Genomic DNA, 14667 nt, shown 5'->3' with positions numbered 1-14667 from the left:
TAAAAATACTGAAATTAAAACGCGGTCTATATGCCTTTACTACAGACAATTTTCATATTAAATCAACGGAACGGGGTGTAAATTTTTTATTAATCCATTTGTAAGGCAAAAAAAAAATGAATAAAATTATCAAGAGCTGTTAAAGGTTAAAATAGATTTTTCTTCTTATTGAAAAACGAGAGATAAGATCTCAAGTAATTAACCTGTAGACGCAAAATTTTATGCTTAATTTAAAGAAAGCTTTAATGTTACAAGTATCTTGCCACCGCTAGACAAGTCTGTTGTTACCGTTAAACAAGTCTCTGTCACCGTTACAAATCTCTCGTATTTTAGACTGCTCATTTTTCAATTTTAAGAGAATTGTTTTAAAAGTCTGCTTTCAAACTCCGATTACCACCACTATGACCATCGCTATGCATTTTCGTTTGGAAGCAACCACATTATTCTCTTGACGCATGTTCAATTATCCTATTGTTGCACAAAACAACTATAAATTTCTTTTAGAAAATTCTTAAATATATAAATCATACTTTTAAAATATGAGAACATTTTTTATGGTTAATTGTAAATTCCAAATGAGTACTGTTATCTTGATTTTCTTGTTGTTGGTTACCAGTTATACGCGGCAAATATTTTATGTTTTAATTTACAATTGTTTAATTTAAATTACAATTTAATAACAAATTCTTGATATACGCGTAACATTTTCTTACATACACATATAATGACTGCGCTCTTCTTTTTCTTATATGCTATAAATTATTTTTCATTAAAAATTTATAAATTATTTTAATATTATCCAATATGTATGCATAAATTTCTTGTTAAAGGATAATTTATATACATTCCTGTACAATATGTGAGGACCTTTTTCTTTTGTGTATTTGTTCTTCTCCGGAAGAGTACGTATATATGATATGAGGGTCTTAAGTCTATATATAGTTATTCATTCTTCTTCCTATTATTAGAAAGCAATGAACAATGATTTCTCAAGTATCATCGCTGTATTCTTTATATCTTATATATGATAACTTGTATCTCACAAACATACATACATATACACATATATTTTCTTATGGATTATAGATTTATATCCTTTCTTTTTATTATTTATTTAACTGTTTATTTACATCTTAAAAAACCATTTCCTTTTATTTCCGTATTGTTAAAATTGAATTTTTTTTTGTCTTTCTTTTCATTTATTGTATTTTTTCGTGGTGACACACAACCAGCTGTTAACACCTTTAAAATAATATTTTTTTTATGATTTTTTGTTGTTTTTCTTTCTCTTGTTTTATTACATTGTGTGGATAAATTCAGGGCACTTTAAGATTTATTTGTATAATATATGTGTGTATGTTTATAAAAGGGCAATTGATAAAAAATGAAGAGAGAAAAAAATAATACAAAATAATATAAAAATAATTTCTTACTCTTTTTTGATTAAATTTAAGATTTAATTTTGAAATTCTTTATTAAATCTGTTTTTGTTTGTTTTTTTTTTCAAATATATTGGTGGATTAAAATATTGTCTCCTAAAAATAATAGGATCTTTTAATTTAAAACAATTTTCTCTATTGTATTTTAGTACAAAGTGAATGGCGCCCGAACATGGGCTTCTCATTTTCAGTACTTAACAAGCAATTAATAAAAATAATAAAAATTGATTTGGTGGGTAATTAATTGTATTTTTAGAAGCTGTTTATTCCCCGCTTAATGCAAGATTCGTTAAAATGTGCAATTCCGAATTGATATGATCTAGTTTTTGATTTTGGTATGGAAGAACTGGCGCCCGAACATGAGCACTACCTTATTACTTCGTAACAATGTTTGGAGGGGTAATTCAAACCACGTTTAAGCGCTGTTTATTTCTTCCTGGAGTTAAATTTAGTTTTAGGTAGTAGTATTTTTTTTTTGGTTTCTTTATACTGATCACGTTATACCGAGTTGAAATTAATATTGAAAAGCAATATTAAATTTATATAATTGATAATATATCGAACTGAATTTTCTGAATAAACTAAGGAGTCCTGAATTGGTTGTTCGAAATGGAAAAACATAAATTTTATTAAAGAGCAGAATTAAAAATAACTCTTTAATTTCGGGTAAATAATAAGAATTTTGATTTTTAGATCTTATCCCGTTTGATTTGCTCTTATATATTTATCCTTAAAACTATTTTTATTACTTTTTTTTCTACACTTTTGATCTCTATTGTTTTCTTTCCTTCGTATTTAAATCGTATTTATATAACTACGTATGTATGCATCAATGAACGATAGCGTATCCGTATCCGCAAAAAATATTCCGCGGTAATATTCAACATAAACTTCGATAGCTACATAAAGAATATAAATGTATACCGCGTATATAACATAAATATATTTATTATCCCTATATGAATAATAAGAATTCAAGAAAAACAAAAATATAAGAAAGAAAAAATTGAACAAATAAAGAAAGGGATGTCCTTTTCGGACCAATAAATTTTATTTTTCATTGTTTTAGAATATTGCAATGAAATATTTTCTTCTTATATTTTTTATTTTTTGTCTTCCTCTGATTACTTATGGAACCCCTAACAGTAAATTGTTGAATTTTATCCAAAAGAGCGCGAAAATTTTAAATGCAATTATATATTTGTACATAGTTTTAATATTATAGTTAGGAATTTAATAATCGTGAAAAGAAAACAGCTGAATATCCTTTATAACGAAGTCATGAAACTTCGTTTTTTTTGTACAAAACTTATTTTAGATGTCATCACAATAATTTTCTATGGCAAAAGAAAATTCCAACCTTTTTAATGTATTTTATTAGAGAAATTTTGTTTTTTTAAATCAAATAAAAATTTTTGGCATTAAAATTAAAATAATGAAAAATTTTTTAATATTTCACACTATCATAATGGTGTATAATACAGAGGAAATAGATTTAAAGAAATTTTTAACCACTAACCACATTTCATTAGCTTTCATATTATTTTGGATATCATGTAGAAAATATAGTATTATGTATAATATGCGAGCTCATTGACTCTTACCACTGTTTTTGCAATAAGAAAATTTATACAGTCACTTTAATTTTTCAAGCGTTAAAATGGTTTGACTTTTGGGTTTATGAATTAATATGAGTTAGTTATCATAAAATTTTTAATATTTCATTGAAAGCTAACTCATTACATTCCGTCGACCCTCGATCCTCGGTGAACCAATCCAGAACGGTTTCAGTATTTTCATACTTAAAATTTTCTTCTTTTTGAATAATCGTCGCTTAGGATTTTGATACTGACTTTTCGGAATAAATTTCCGAATTTTTCGGAATGAATTTCCGAATTTTTCGGAATGAATTTTCCGAATCAAATAAAGAGTAGTCTTAGTTGGGTTCGAAACTGGGACACATAATTGCCTGTGTTAAAGCAAATGAAAATTTGATCTATGTAATTTAATTCGATTTGTGGTGGTAGTTTGTACATATAGTCCGAATTTCATGAGTAAATGCAACAAAATTAATTAAATTGCAAGTTTTTAAAAATAGAGTTTATTTGCCGACGGTTTTTTATTTTAAATTTATTTTTTAAAAATTTTAAAAACTGTTTCAAGCTTAACCCTCACTAAAAATGTTTTCTATTAAAATCTAAGTGATTCTTGAAATCTTCCATCAATGCAATATTTATTTAATAATTTAATTAAAGAAAAAAAAACAAACTCTAAATTCTTTGCTGTCTGAGAATGCTTATAAAATCATGAACTGTTGATTTTTATGTCGAACAATTATACATATGTACATACGTGTGTACTTATTAAATAAAAATAATTTCAAAAATGCTAAAGTTAAGGTTATAATTTATTAATTATAAATAAATTCAAATTTTTTTGAAAAATTTTAAAATCATGACATGAGACGCTTGAAATAATTTAAACATTAACCGAATATTTTCTACTTTCTTTTTTTTTTTTAACAAATTTAATTAATAATGTTGACATTATATAATAGCTCGTGTTTAGTCTCATGCACTCTTTCAAGTCCACTCCTACCATATTGTTTTTAAATAAAAACCATTTTAATTTTATTAAAAACAATAAAATAATGTTAATTAATAAAAAAAAAAATTTTTTTTTTCTTTAATATGCTCTAAATATTTAAAATAATCGCGAATACCTAGGAACATCCTTCCAAAACTTTTTCATATTATTTTTTAAAAAACAAAAATTAAAATTAAAACTCACTAATGAAAATGGATTAATAAAACATAATTATAAAATTTTTAAGATTTATTTACGAGCTTTTTGTTTTTTTTAATAAAAACAAAATTTTCTTTGATTTTCCAGGAAAATTTTACTCTAATACTGGATAATAACAAGAGAAAAAAAAGAGAACAAAACATAAAAATACAAAACACTATTCAATGTCACTCAACTGTCAATAAATTAAAAGAGAAAACGTTTTTATATTTTTTGACATTTAATAATAATAATAAAAAAAAACAAACAAAATCAAAAAAAAAAAAAAATTGGCTTGTGTTCCTTAAAATGTCAATTTAAGTCCACAACATAATCCACTCACATACATTTACAAAAAGAAATAAAATATTTATAAATTATAAAATACGATAAAAAATATATTTTCAATAATTATTATATTAAAATCTACGAGCTTGCAATGGTGCAAAGTTGAATAACAATAAAAATATTAATTTTAATACTTGCGATCAATTAACTGGAGCAGTTGCCTATTCAGAAAGAGAGCATGAAGAGAAAGTTACTCAATAAATTTTCATTCTCACTCTCTCATATTTTTGAGTAAAAAACTCGTTTTATGGACTTCAATTCTTCCAATTTAATAAATATTAGTTTAAAATGTGTAAAATTATGATTTCTAAATTAATGATATTCTTTACTTTAGAAAACTATATGGAAATGGACAAGGAACAAGTAATTTAGTGTCCAATATTTAGTAGAAGTTACAGTGGCGAAGTTATTCCAACAACTTCAGCGTCAATTCTAATAGAAGATACCGATCTTGATACTCACTTGAATACCTTATTGTTGCCGTAATCCAAAAGAAGCTTCGCCATTTTGTTTTTCTATAAATTTATTGAAGAATTTAAATTATAATTATGCGACTATTTCTCTCCACCATTGAAGTATTTTATATATAAAATTTATTTGTGACAAAAATTTTCCCTTAACTCTAGATTAATATAATTTTCTTTTCTTAAAAAAAAAAAAACATAATGAGAGAAGACTATAAAGGACATTCGGTAATATGTAATATATTAATAATAATAGTCAATATTCTGGAATAGACAGAGACATCAACGTAAATATTAATTAGAAAAAGTATAAGAAAATCTTAATATTTAAGGTCTATTATTTATTTTTTTTAACTGAAACTTTTAATTACATATTTATTTTTTAACTCGGATCTTTTTATAAAGGCTCACAAGAAAAGAGAAAGGAGTAAAAAAATAATTTTTAATAAATTATTATTGAAAATATCATGAGACTTACCGTGTTACCAAAAACTTATATAAAAGAAATGGCTCATAATGGTTTTAGGCTTTTGGCTCTCATTTGTCAAATTTGTTCCCATTCAGCCGATGAAAACGATCTGAAATGATAAAAAAAAGGGTAATATTAAAAGTAAAGTTGAGACTTAAACTTAAAAGAAAAAGGTTAAGCGAGCACAGATATTTTGTACGTATCTCGTTTTAGAATCAACTGAAGCTTCATAATGAAAATTTAAAAGAAATTCGCAAGCAATATTTCGGTCTTGTTTCAGACTCATAATTGCCCTCATTTTCTTTAGTCATAATTCAGGCACAATATTCTTATGAAGATCAAATGTTCGCGATGATGCTTGGTTTAATAACGTCCAATATAATTATCAATTCCAAAAAATATTCCAGAACCCGAGTGATCCTCAGTTACGTTCGAATTTTTTCTACAAATTTTATTTGTCGTGGTACGTGCCCTTCGGATAAACATTTAACCCATCAGTATTTTTATGAAAAATTGGTAACTTTAAATCAATAAAAAATCTTATATAAAATAATTATTATACAATCTTTTGATAAAAAAATAAATAATTAAATAATATTGTTTATATATGAATAAAATATTATTAAAATAAAAGTCCTTATATATAGAGGGGGAAAAAATTTAATTATAACTCTTTTTGTATGTGATTAGTTTTAATAAAATTTCTATTATTTGAACTTCATATCCAGAAATTCTACATAATATACACTTAGGTACTGTATAATATATGGACATATGCTTGTATATAAATAGAAAAATGTTCATATACGAATATAATAAGAAACTAGATTAATATGTCAATATATCATCAGATTTAAAATATCATGCTGCTTGTTATACTTATAGCTGATATATTTTGTATTTTGAGAATTTTTGTATTGAAATTTTAAATTAAATTTTAAATTTTTTTATTCTTATGGAATATCGTAATTTATTTTCGTTAATCTGATTTAAATTTACAATAATATCAATAAAATGTATAAAATGAAATTTTTAATGAAAACATTTTGTAACATAAAAGTGTAATGGACATTAAGTGTGTAAAAAATGCATGTGTATTCTTTAATTTAATATGGAATTTTTGGAAAAAATATAAGGTTTTGATTCAAACAATCCGTTTATATATTGCGTCTGATTTTGGTATTTACACATCCATTTGTGTTAAGTATTTTTTGTGTATATTCTGTTTTAACTGAATAACCACTAGTTTTGCTTATTCGAGGTTTTGTGTCTACATTCCGTGAAAGAAGACACACAACTTGAACCAGGAAGGCAGACACAAAAGGCACCGTCTCAGCATTTTAAGCTGAATCGTTCGTTCTTTCCCAACCCTCTCCTCTATAAGTCAACAGGCCTCAATTTTTATATGCTGCTCCGAAAGCACCCTATGTTTCATCTCATACAGTCTCTTATTTCATCACTTACTTCAAGGTCACCCAAATCCATATAAATGGCACTCTTTTAGCCGATAAGGTGGTATTTTAGTTGAGCAAAATTTTCATTCGACCGAATGTCATCATAACCGACGGCAATTATATCGGTTAACTAGATCAACAATACGCTTTCTAACTCTTTACGCGGTAATGGAACAGTCTACGTGAATTACTTAATATTTATTTAATTTATAATCTAATAGACCTATACATATTACTCGTATAGTCAGCATATCCAACATTTTAATAAGAAATTATCGTCGTCACTTTCATTTGATTTATTCCTTCCATAATAAGATAAGGGGCTAAAATAAGAGAGATTTAACAAGATTCTTAATTATACATAAAAATTATTAAAAGTGTCAACATTTCTAATTATTGTATACTAAATGTTAATGCGAATATAAGCTGTTAAAATGTTCTTAACACTCTTTAAAGAAATTAATTTTAAATATTACATAAAAATTATTATAATAATAATAAAAGAGAAAAGAAAAAAATCATAATAATTAGAAAAGAATTAGTTATGAAGAAAAAAAAAAGGTATTTTTCCAGGATAATAATTAAGTTAAAGAAAATTAATTTTGGCATTCAAAGATATTTTTAATAAAAATGATTTTCATAAAAATTATATTAAAATTCATCTAATAGTATTTAACATTGTTGTTGCTGTTGATGTTGTTCTTTTCATTCTAATAATCATCATAATCTCGGTAACATCATAAGAAAACCATTATAAATTCATATATATATACAGTAGTATTCATAAAAATGGGGACAAATTGACAAATAATGGCTATTTGTTGTTAAACCAAAAGAGATAAGGTCTGGATAAGGTCAACAAAAAAGATAAGATCTAAAATTGTTTTGCATTATTAGTTGCAAATATGTTCGTGAAAATAAAAAGGTTGTGCCATGTTAAAGCTATCATAATAGGGCTATTATGAACTAGAATTGTTTTGTATTATTTGTCGCAAATGAATTGCTGGAAATAATAAAATGGTGTCGTATTAATCTGATACTTCCGAATGACAATGGTATTCTCTTTAACAAGAAATCTCAAATACCTTTTGTGCAGTATTGGCGGCTGCATTATCGTGCTGGAAGATGAATTCATTTGTACTCGAAAAATGAGTTAAAAGTAATGGTTTTAACTGGTTCTCAAGGACATCTAACTACATTTTAGCAGTTATCACGAATGTCAAATGACCCAAACTATCCCCAATAAAACATCCGCATACCTACAACGTCAGTTTAATTAGGTACTTCTTGAATTGCACTGTAATCTAAGCCATTCGCACATACATTTTTGTAATTTTCATATTAAAATATGAGTATTTTTTAAGGGTATCACTGAATAAGTGTATGATAAGTGTATGTAGTGTAGATATATGATATTGTAATAATTGTGACCATGATGATGACAATGATGAAGAGTAGATTTGTTTTTTTTTTTTTTTCGTTTGCTTTCCATTTTTTGGTTACAAACAAAACAAAAAACTACTTAGTGCATATATACATATGAGTATATTATGTGTATATGAAAATACTCTAAAAGAAGCTATACATATATGCATAAGATTCTTTAATATAAGGACAATCTTCTCAAAAAAAAATTAGATATAAAAATAACAAAATCCTTTTTATTAAGTTCACCGCAGGAGGTTTTAATCTATAATACACCAGGCTGATGCTACTCTATTAACTATACTAGATTGTATTCTAACATATTGTATATATTGTTGCCTCTATACTTGTATTATTATGGCACATTATCTATTTTTGGGTTGGAATAAATTGCAAATATTAAGTATATTATATATAGTATAGCTTATATCTATAATGTTATATAAGTTATTCTTAAAAATTCATATATAGAAATAAGTGGAGAAGAATACACTTGTTATGTAGAGGAGAGTGTAAAAAAAAAAAAATACCGAAAATATAGCACATGTGATATAGAGATGAGGAAAATGGAAAAATGAGAAAATAATTCAACTTTTGAAATGAAAAGGATTTTTAATCCTGGAGTAACATGGCCATATGTAGAGTATTTTCTATATTTTTGCTTGGTTGTTTTTTTTCTTTTTAATGAATATCACTTTGCTTTTTCTTTTTTTTTATATTCTGAGGCTTTTACTGAGCCATCCCGAGAATTTAATATTATATACATACATTCTTCTCTATGTTTTTAGTTTTTTTTTTTTTCTGATTATTCGTTGTTCTAATCATTTTATATTTTTCTATAATAGAAAATGGTAGCATGCAAAATTTAGTGAAAATTTTTGACTGATATGCAATTGTTCTCTATATACATATTATAAGGATTATTCAGATTTTGACCTGAACCATGGCGGAGTGGTTTTTGCACATGTTCTTTAACCAAAAGATTCATAGTTTAGTCAGGTCACTATAAAAATTATATTCAATACTACCCAAATAAAACAAAAAATATAAATAATTTTAAATATTTAATATAAAGAAAAAACTATGGAAGGCTAGTCGCCTACCTCGTTAAAAATATTATAACGCAAGAAACTGAGGTATAGTTATGTACAACATCATACATCAGCCGTTAACTCCACCCAGGGGTGAAGAAGAAAAACAACACAATGCCGTTTTGTTATTACACCAACATGACGGCTTGTTATTAATAATAATATATCTTGATAAATCTTATTGTTATTGTATGTTATGTGACAATTTAACTAATAGTTTAAAGGTTTTCTAACCCACTTCGAAGGATTGCTTTCAAATTCAATTTTTAGCTGTTTCCTAAACAAAAATGATCTGACTACATGAACGGTTAACTATTTGTAAAGATTTTAAAAAAGCTGCTCTCTGTTTTTTTCTACCTTTCGACCTCTATGCCAGACTGTATTATACTATAAAATCAGTTTAAGTTCACGACTTTAAAAACGACCACGTCTCTCGTATACAGTTGACGTATCGGTCGTTCTCCTACAATAAATGTCCTATAGATGAGATTTTTCTTAGTGCCACATTCACTCAATCTACAATATACGCATACTTTTATTACAATATTTTTGACGTACCGTTATATATTTTAAGCTTAAATGAGAGGATTAAATTTATATGGTGTTTATTAAGGACAAGTAGGTTTGAATATATCTAAGTATAATATATTTATATATTTAATACATTTAAAGCGTTAACAATTGTACTTGCTTTCTTTTATATCCACCATATGATGCAATGATATGTCCGTAACCACATGAAAATGAATTTCATTTTTTTTTTCTTTTTTTTTTGCTTGCAATCTCCTAGAAATTGGTGTTTTCTCTTATTTCTTTTTTTTATTTCTCTTGGCTTCTTTATAATTTTCATTAAACCTATAATACCACTTTCATCAGGTCAACGTAATTATTTCGTTTCGAGGAAATTTATATAACATGTGTGTATGTACATATGTAAAGATTACTGTAATATAAGAATACACATAGCTCTTATGTAATAAAGCACATATTATGTTTGCATATATAGGGTTATAATAAAGAAGGAACTAACACAATATTAGAAGATGGGGTTGGAATAAAAAAAAAAAAATAAAAAAAATAATACAAAAATTATGGGGGTGTCAAGCTCATAATATGAAACACACATAGTTTTAATCTTTATTAGATATTTTCTTTAGCCTTTTTATTTGGTTTTTTTTGTTGTAGTTTTGTAATTTCGGCATTGTATTCAACGTTCCGATCTTTTTTTATTCGTTTCAGTTTCGTTATTATTTTTTTGTTTTGGTCTCATAGGGAAAGAGATTTACAGAAGTGTTACTAATCTCACTTTGATTGCAAATTCTTTCTAAAAAAAAAAATTATTTTGAATTTAATAAGGTTTTTGTTGTTATTTTTTTTTCTTTTGCTGAAAATTTCTTCTTAGTTATTAAAAATAAAATTAAAGGATTAAGAGAAGGACAATTTTTTTTTTTTTTAAAGGGCCCGGTTTTATGAGTGCTTTGTGGTGCTATACATATATTATAGAATATGTAATTATGTGCATAATGAATAATGTACGTACATACAAATTGTGTTCCAAAAACTGAAATTGAGTTTTACAGTTACTGTTAATTATAAAGCTAAATTATTGTAAATTACGTAATAATAGAAATTTCTTAGCCTTATACTGTTAATGAAAATTTTCTATATAATTATTTTGTAATTAAATTTTCATTATAAATTGAAATTTTTTTAAAATATATTTTGAATTTCAGAGTTTTTACCAGAATTTTCTTTTATTATTGAAGATTTTGTTCTCCGAATCGAATCGTTGACTAAAATTAGAAAATTTTTACTCCTGGGGATAATCATATTTGCGCTCTCAAGAGCAAAATTTTTTATGTTATACAGAATAAGTGGACTTGACAACCTGCATCTATTGAACAAATAGATTAATGATTCTTTAAATAGACGTAATATAACCTATTACAGATGACTCAATTAATTGGATACATATGGCAACAATTTCATTTATATGGCAATTAAAATGATAATCAAAGCCAGTCAATCAACAAACCAATTAAAATACTGCCATAGTGTGATAACAAGGTATATAACAAAGAATAATATACTTTTTGATTTATTAATTTTTGTAAGTTTTTGAATTTGTCGCCAAATTGCTTTTAATTGCATGATTTTTTTAAAAAGAATTTTTTTCTTAAAATCAATACAATGGGCACTAATAAATTAAATTTTAAAATTATCCGAACAAGCAGCTGCTCATTTTGGTTATTTTCATAATTTCAGAAAAACATAACAATTATTATTTTTTTTAAATTGTTAAAAAATTATGTTCGAGTGAGTTGTCCAATTTCGTACTTTTGTTTTATAAATTGTACAGGATGTCCGGGACTACATAGTATTTCCGAAGTAGAGTGATTCAGTGAGTCTATCAAATTTTTCTGCCTGCTTTCTGAGGTTTAAAGAAAAATGTGGATTGTACAATTTTTAGAAAAAAGAGATGAGAATGAGTTATGAGGACTGATTCTATCACCCTATTTCGAATGATACTGATTCTGACTGATTTGGACTCATTCGAGAATACCATCTAGTCTCTAGCACCCTGTATATTATGTAACTACTCTTATATCCTTAACTATGCTTATATATAAACGATCAAACACATGTGATTAAGTTTTCTTGTTATTTTTTATGCTTAATTTTAATAAAATCAAGTTTTTTTAATTTTCAATTCGCTTTTTCATTCGCATAGGTACCACAATTTTGTACTCTTACAAAAAAAAATTTTGAACACATTAAGTACAAATACCAGTTTTTCTACTCGTCATAAGAAAACTTGTCCATATAAATCTTTAAAAATAACATTATAAGAAAACCAAAGAAAAAAAGAAAATAAATAATTCGCGGGGTCCAACCCTTTCAATTAAAACCGTATCAATTTTTTTTTTTTTTGTATTTTATTTAAATGGCGAGCGATTTTGAATAATTTCACTCACTATATCTTGGAAGATACGCGTTTATTTTTATATAATCACGCCGATCATCTTAAAAAGGATTTATATTTAAAGTGCCGGTATATATTTGTTTGTTAAAAATTCTTTTATTGTTTTGCAAAAGTTTGACCCTTTTTATTGTATTTTGGGTGAATATGGACGTTTCTGTATGTAAAAATTCTTTAAGAATTTTTCTCTTTTAAGAATACTTTAAAATTAAAACATGTTTTACAATTTATGTAAGAGGTGATATTTTATATTTATATGCATATATAATTAAGAAAAATAATAAAAAAACAATATATAAATATATTTTTATAATAAGCGGTTCCTAAAGGATATCCTTTAACTATCCTCATGAATTCAAATACATACGGTTAGTTCGCGTATCTCATATTCGCGTTCTAATATTAATAGTGAGAATCTTATATTTAAATATTCTTGAAATAGTATACTTTTTAAAATAAGGGCAGAAAGACAATTGTTTGGATAAAACAAGAAAGGACATCAAATAAAATTTTATAAGAAGGACATTGTATAAATTATGGACAAACAAGAATAATAAGCATCTCAAGTTTTTATATACGGGGCCAATAATTCCGATATCGTTGGAATAATTATTGTTAACATGTTTTATATCGAATATATGTGAATTCATCAAAGTATAATATTAAATTAAATAAAAAAAAGGGATTCAAATTGTTTCCTTAATCAAGTTTATATACTTGAGTAGAACTAGATTTAGTATTTTTTTTCTTTTAAAATTTCTTATAACAATTTTATAGAAAAAAAAATCGTGTAAATCATTGGAAACATAACAATTCAATGCATAAATTTAAAATCACCAATTTGAAAGTGGTTTTAAAAGTAAATTGAAAACGAAATCATATAAAATTTATGTATAGATTACATATTTTTATGTAAAATAATTAAATTATGAGAATAAGAATGAAAATATTCTGAGGCACTCATGGGTTTGAACATACGTGATTTGTCCGTAATTCTGTTTACTCAAAAATTATATTATTATAATATAGGTAATTTTCTCAGTGAATAAAGTAGAGATATATGTATGTACGTTGTTCACGTTTAAAAGGCGGAACTATTAACTTAGGGTCATGGAATATTCTATCTCCAGAACTAAATTTCACAATATATTATGCCATCAGTAAAAATGATTTGCTCAACTCTTTTTAATATTCGATTATTATACATAGCAGAGAAAAGAGAAATAACAATTTAGTTGAGAGCATATTTTATAATTGCGCTTAAGAGAGTATTAAAAATATTAATGCCATCTACAGTATATATTCACAACTAATTAAAAATTCACTTCCTTAAGTTGATTTCGTTGTCAACTAACATGAAATCAGATTTTAATTTATAATTCAATAATTTTTATATTTTGATAATTAATTAATCTATAATAATATCTTATTATTAATTTTATTTTTACATATTTCACTTTATTGCCGAAATTCGATTTCTAAGAACAAAAATGATTAATTTGTCTTGGAAGACAAAAAATTGGCTTCCTTAAAAAAATTCTTATCTACACTAAAAATTTTTAAAATTTTTTTATTACTCATTGCACAAATATTCTAAAATTTTATTAATTATTTATTAATCATAAATTTCGGGTAAAATTCAAATAAATATAAAAAAAATCTACACAACAATATTTGTACAAATATGTATATTCCGTGTGGATATGCTTAAATATACCGTACTTATACCCTTTTATAACAATCATTTACACTCAGCAAAAAAAACAAATAAATAAAAATTACCTTTAGGCATCAGTAATAAACCAAAAATTTGTTTATAATCCTAATTTATGACTTTCAAAAAATTAAAAAGAGTTAAGTTTGCTCATTATATAAAAAATTTAAGCACATCAGAAAAAAAATAATAATAAGAAAAAATATAACAAAATTATAACAATTTTTTTATGACTATATTTTTTTTCTCTTCCAACTTATCATTATATAAAACCACTCGTTAAAGACTTTAAAGAGGTTTTTGAGAGAAAATTTTCATGCAAAAAGTCCCACATCAAACGACGCATACCTCCATATACATAAATAAGAGCATGATGTAGGCACCATGGCAAATTTTAAATTTTAAAGTGAAAAATTATAAGTAAATTTGCTTATAGATTGTTAGGCATGCCTACATACATATATGCCTAGCTTATCTACATACTTGTACATTATATGAC

General features: G+C 25.2%; 1 protein-coding gene across 2 annotated transcripts in view; it reads right to left on the bottom strand.

The window, feature by feature from the left end:
• Positions 1–14667, bottom strand: part of LOC129616646 (V-type proton ATPase subunit B-like) — a 44440-nt gene that overhangs the window by 17220 nt on the left and 12553 nt on the right. Inside the window, exon 3 of one of the 2 annotated variants that reach the window (XM_055532279.1) lies at positions 5514–5613. The gene's annotated coding sequence lies outside the window, so the exon portion shown is untranslated. Of the gene's footprint in view, positions 1–5513; positions 5754–14667 lie in introns of those variants that run through there. The other variant, XM_055532286.1, reaches the window with a different exon arrangement.

This window comes from Condylostylus longicornis, unplaced genomic scaffold (genome assembly GCF_029603195.1).
Source record: "Condylostylus longicornis isolate FDR11 unplaced genomic scaffold, ASM2960319v2 ptg000005l, whole genome shotgun sequence".
Lineage (NCBI taxonomy): Eukaryota > Metazoa > Arthropoda > Insecta > Diptera > Dolichopodidae > Condylostylus > Condylostylus longicornis.
Note: the sequence above shows the minus strand (reverse complement) of the source record. Positions and strands in the feature narration are given on the sequence as shown.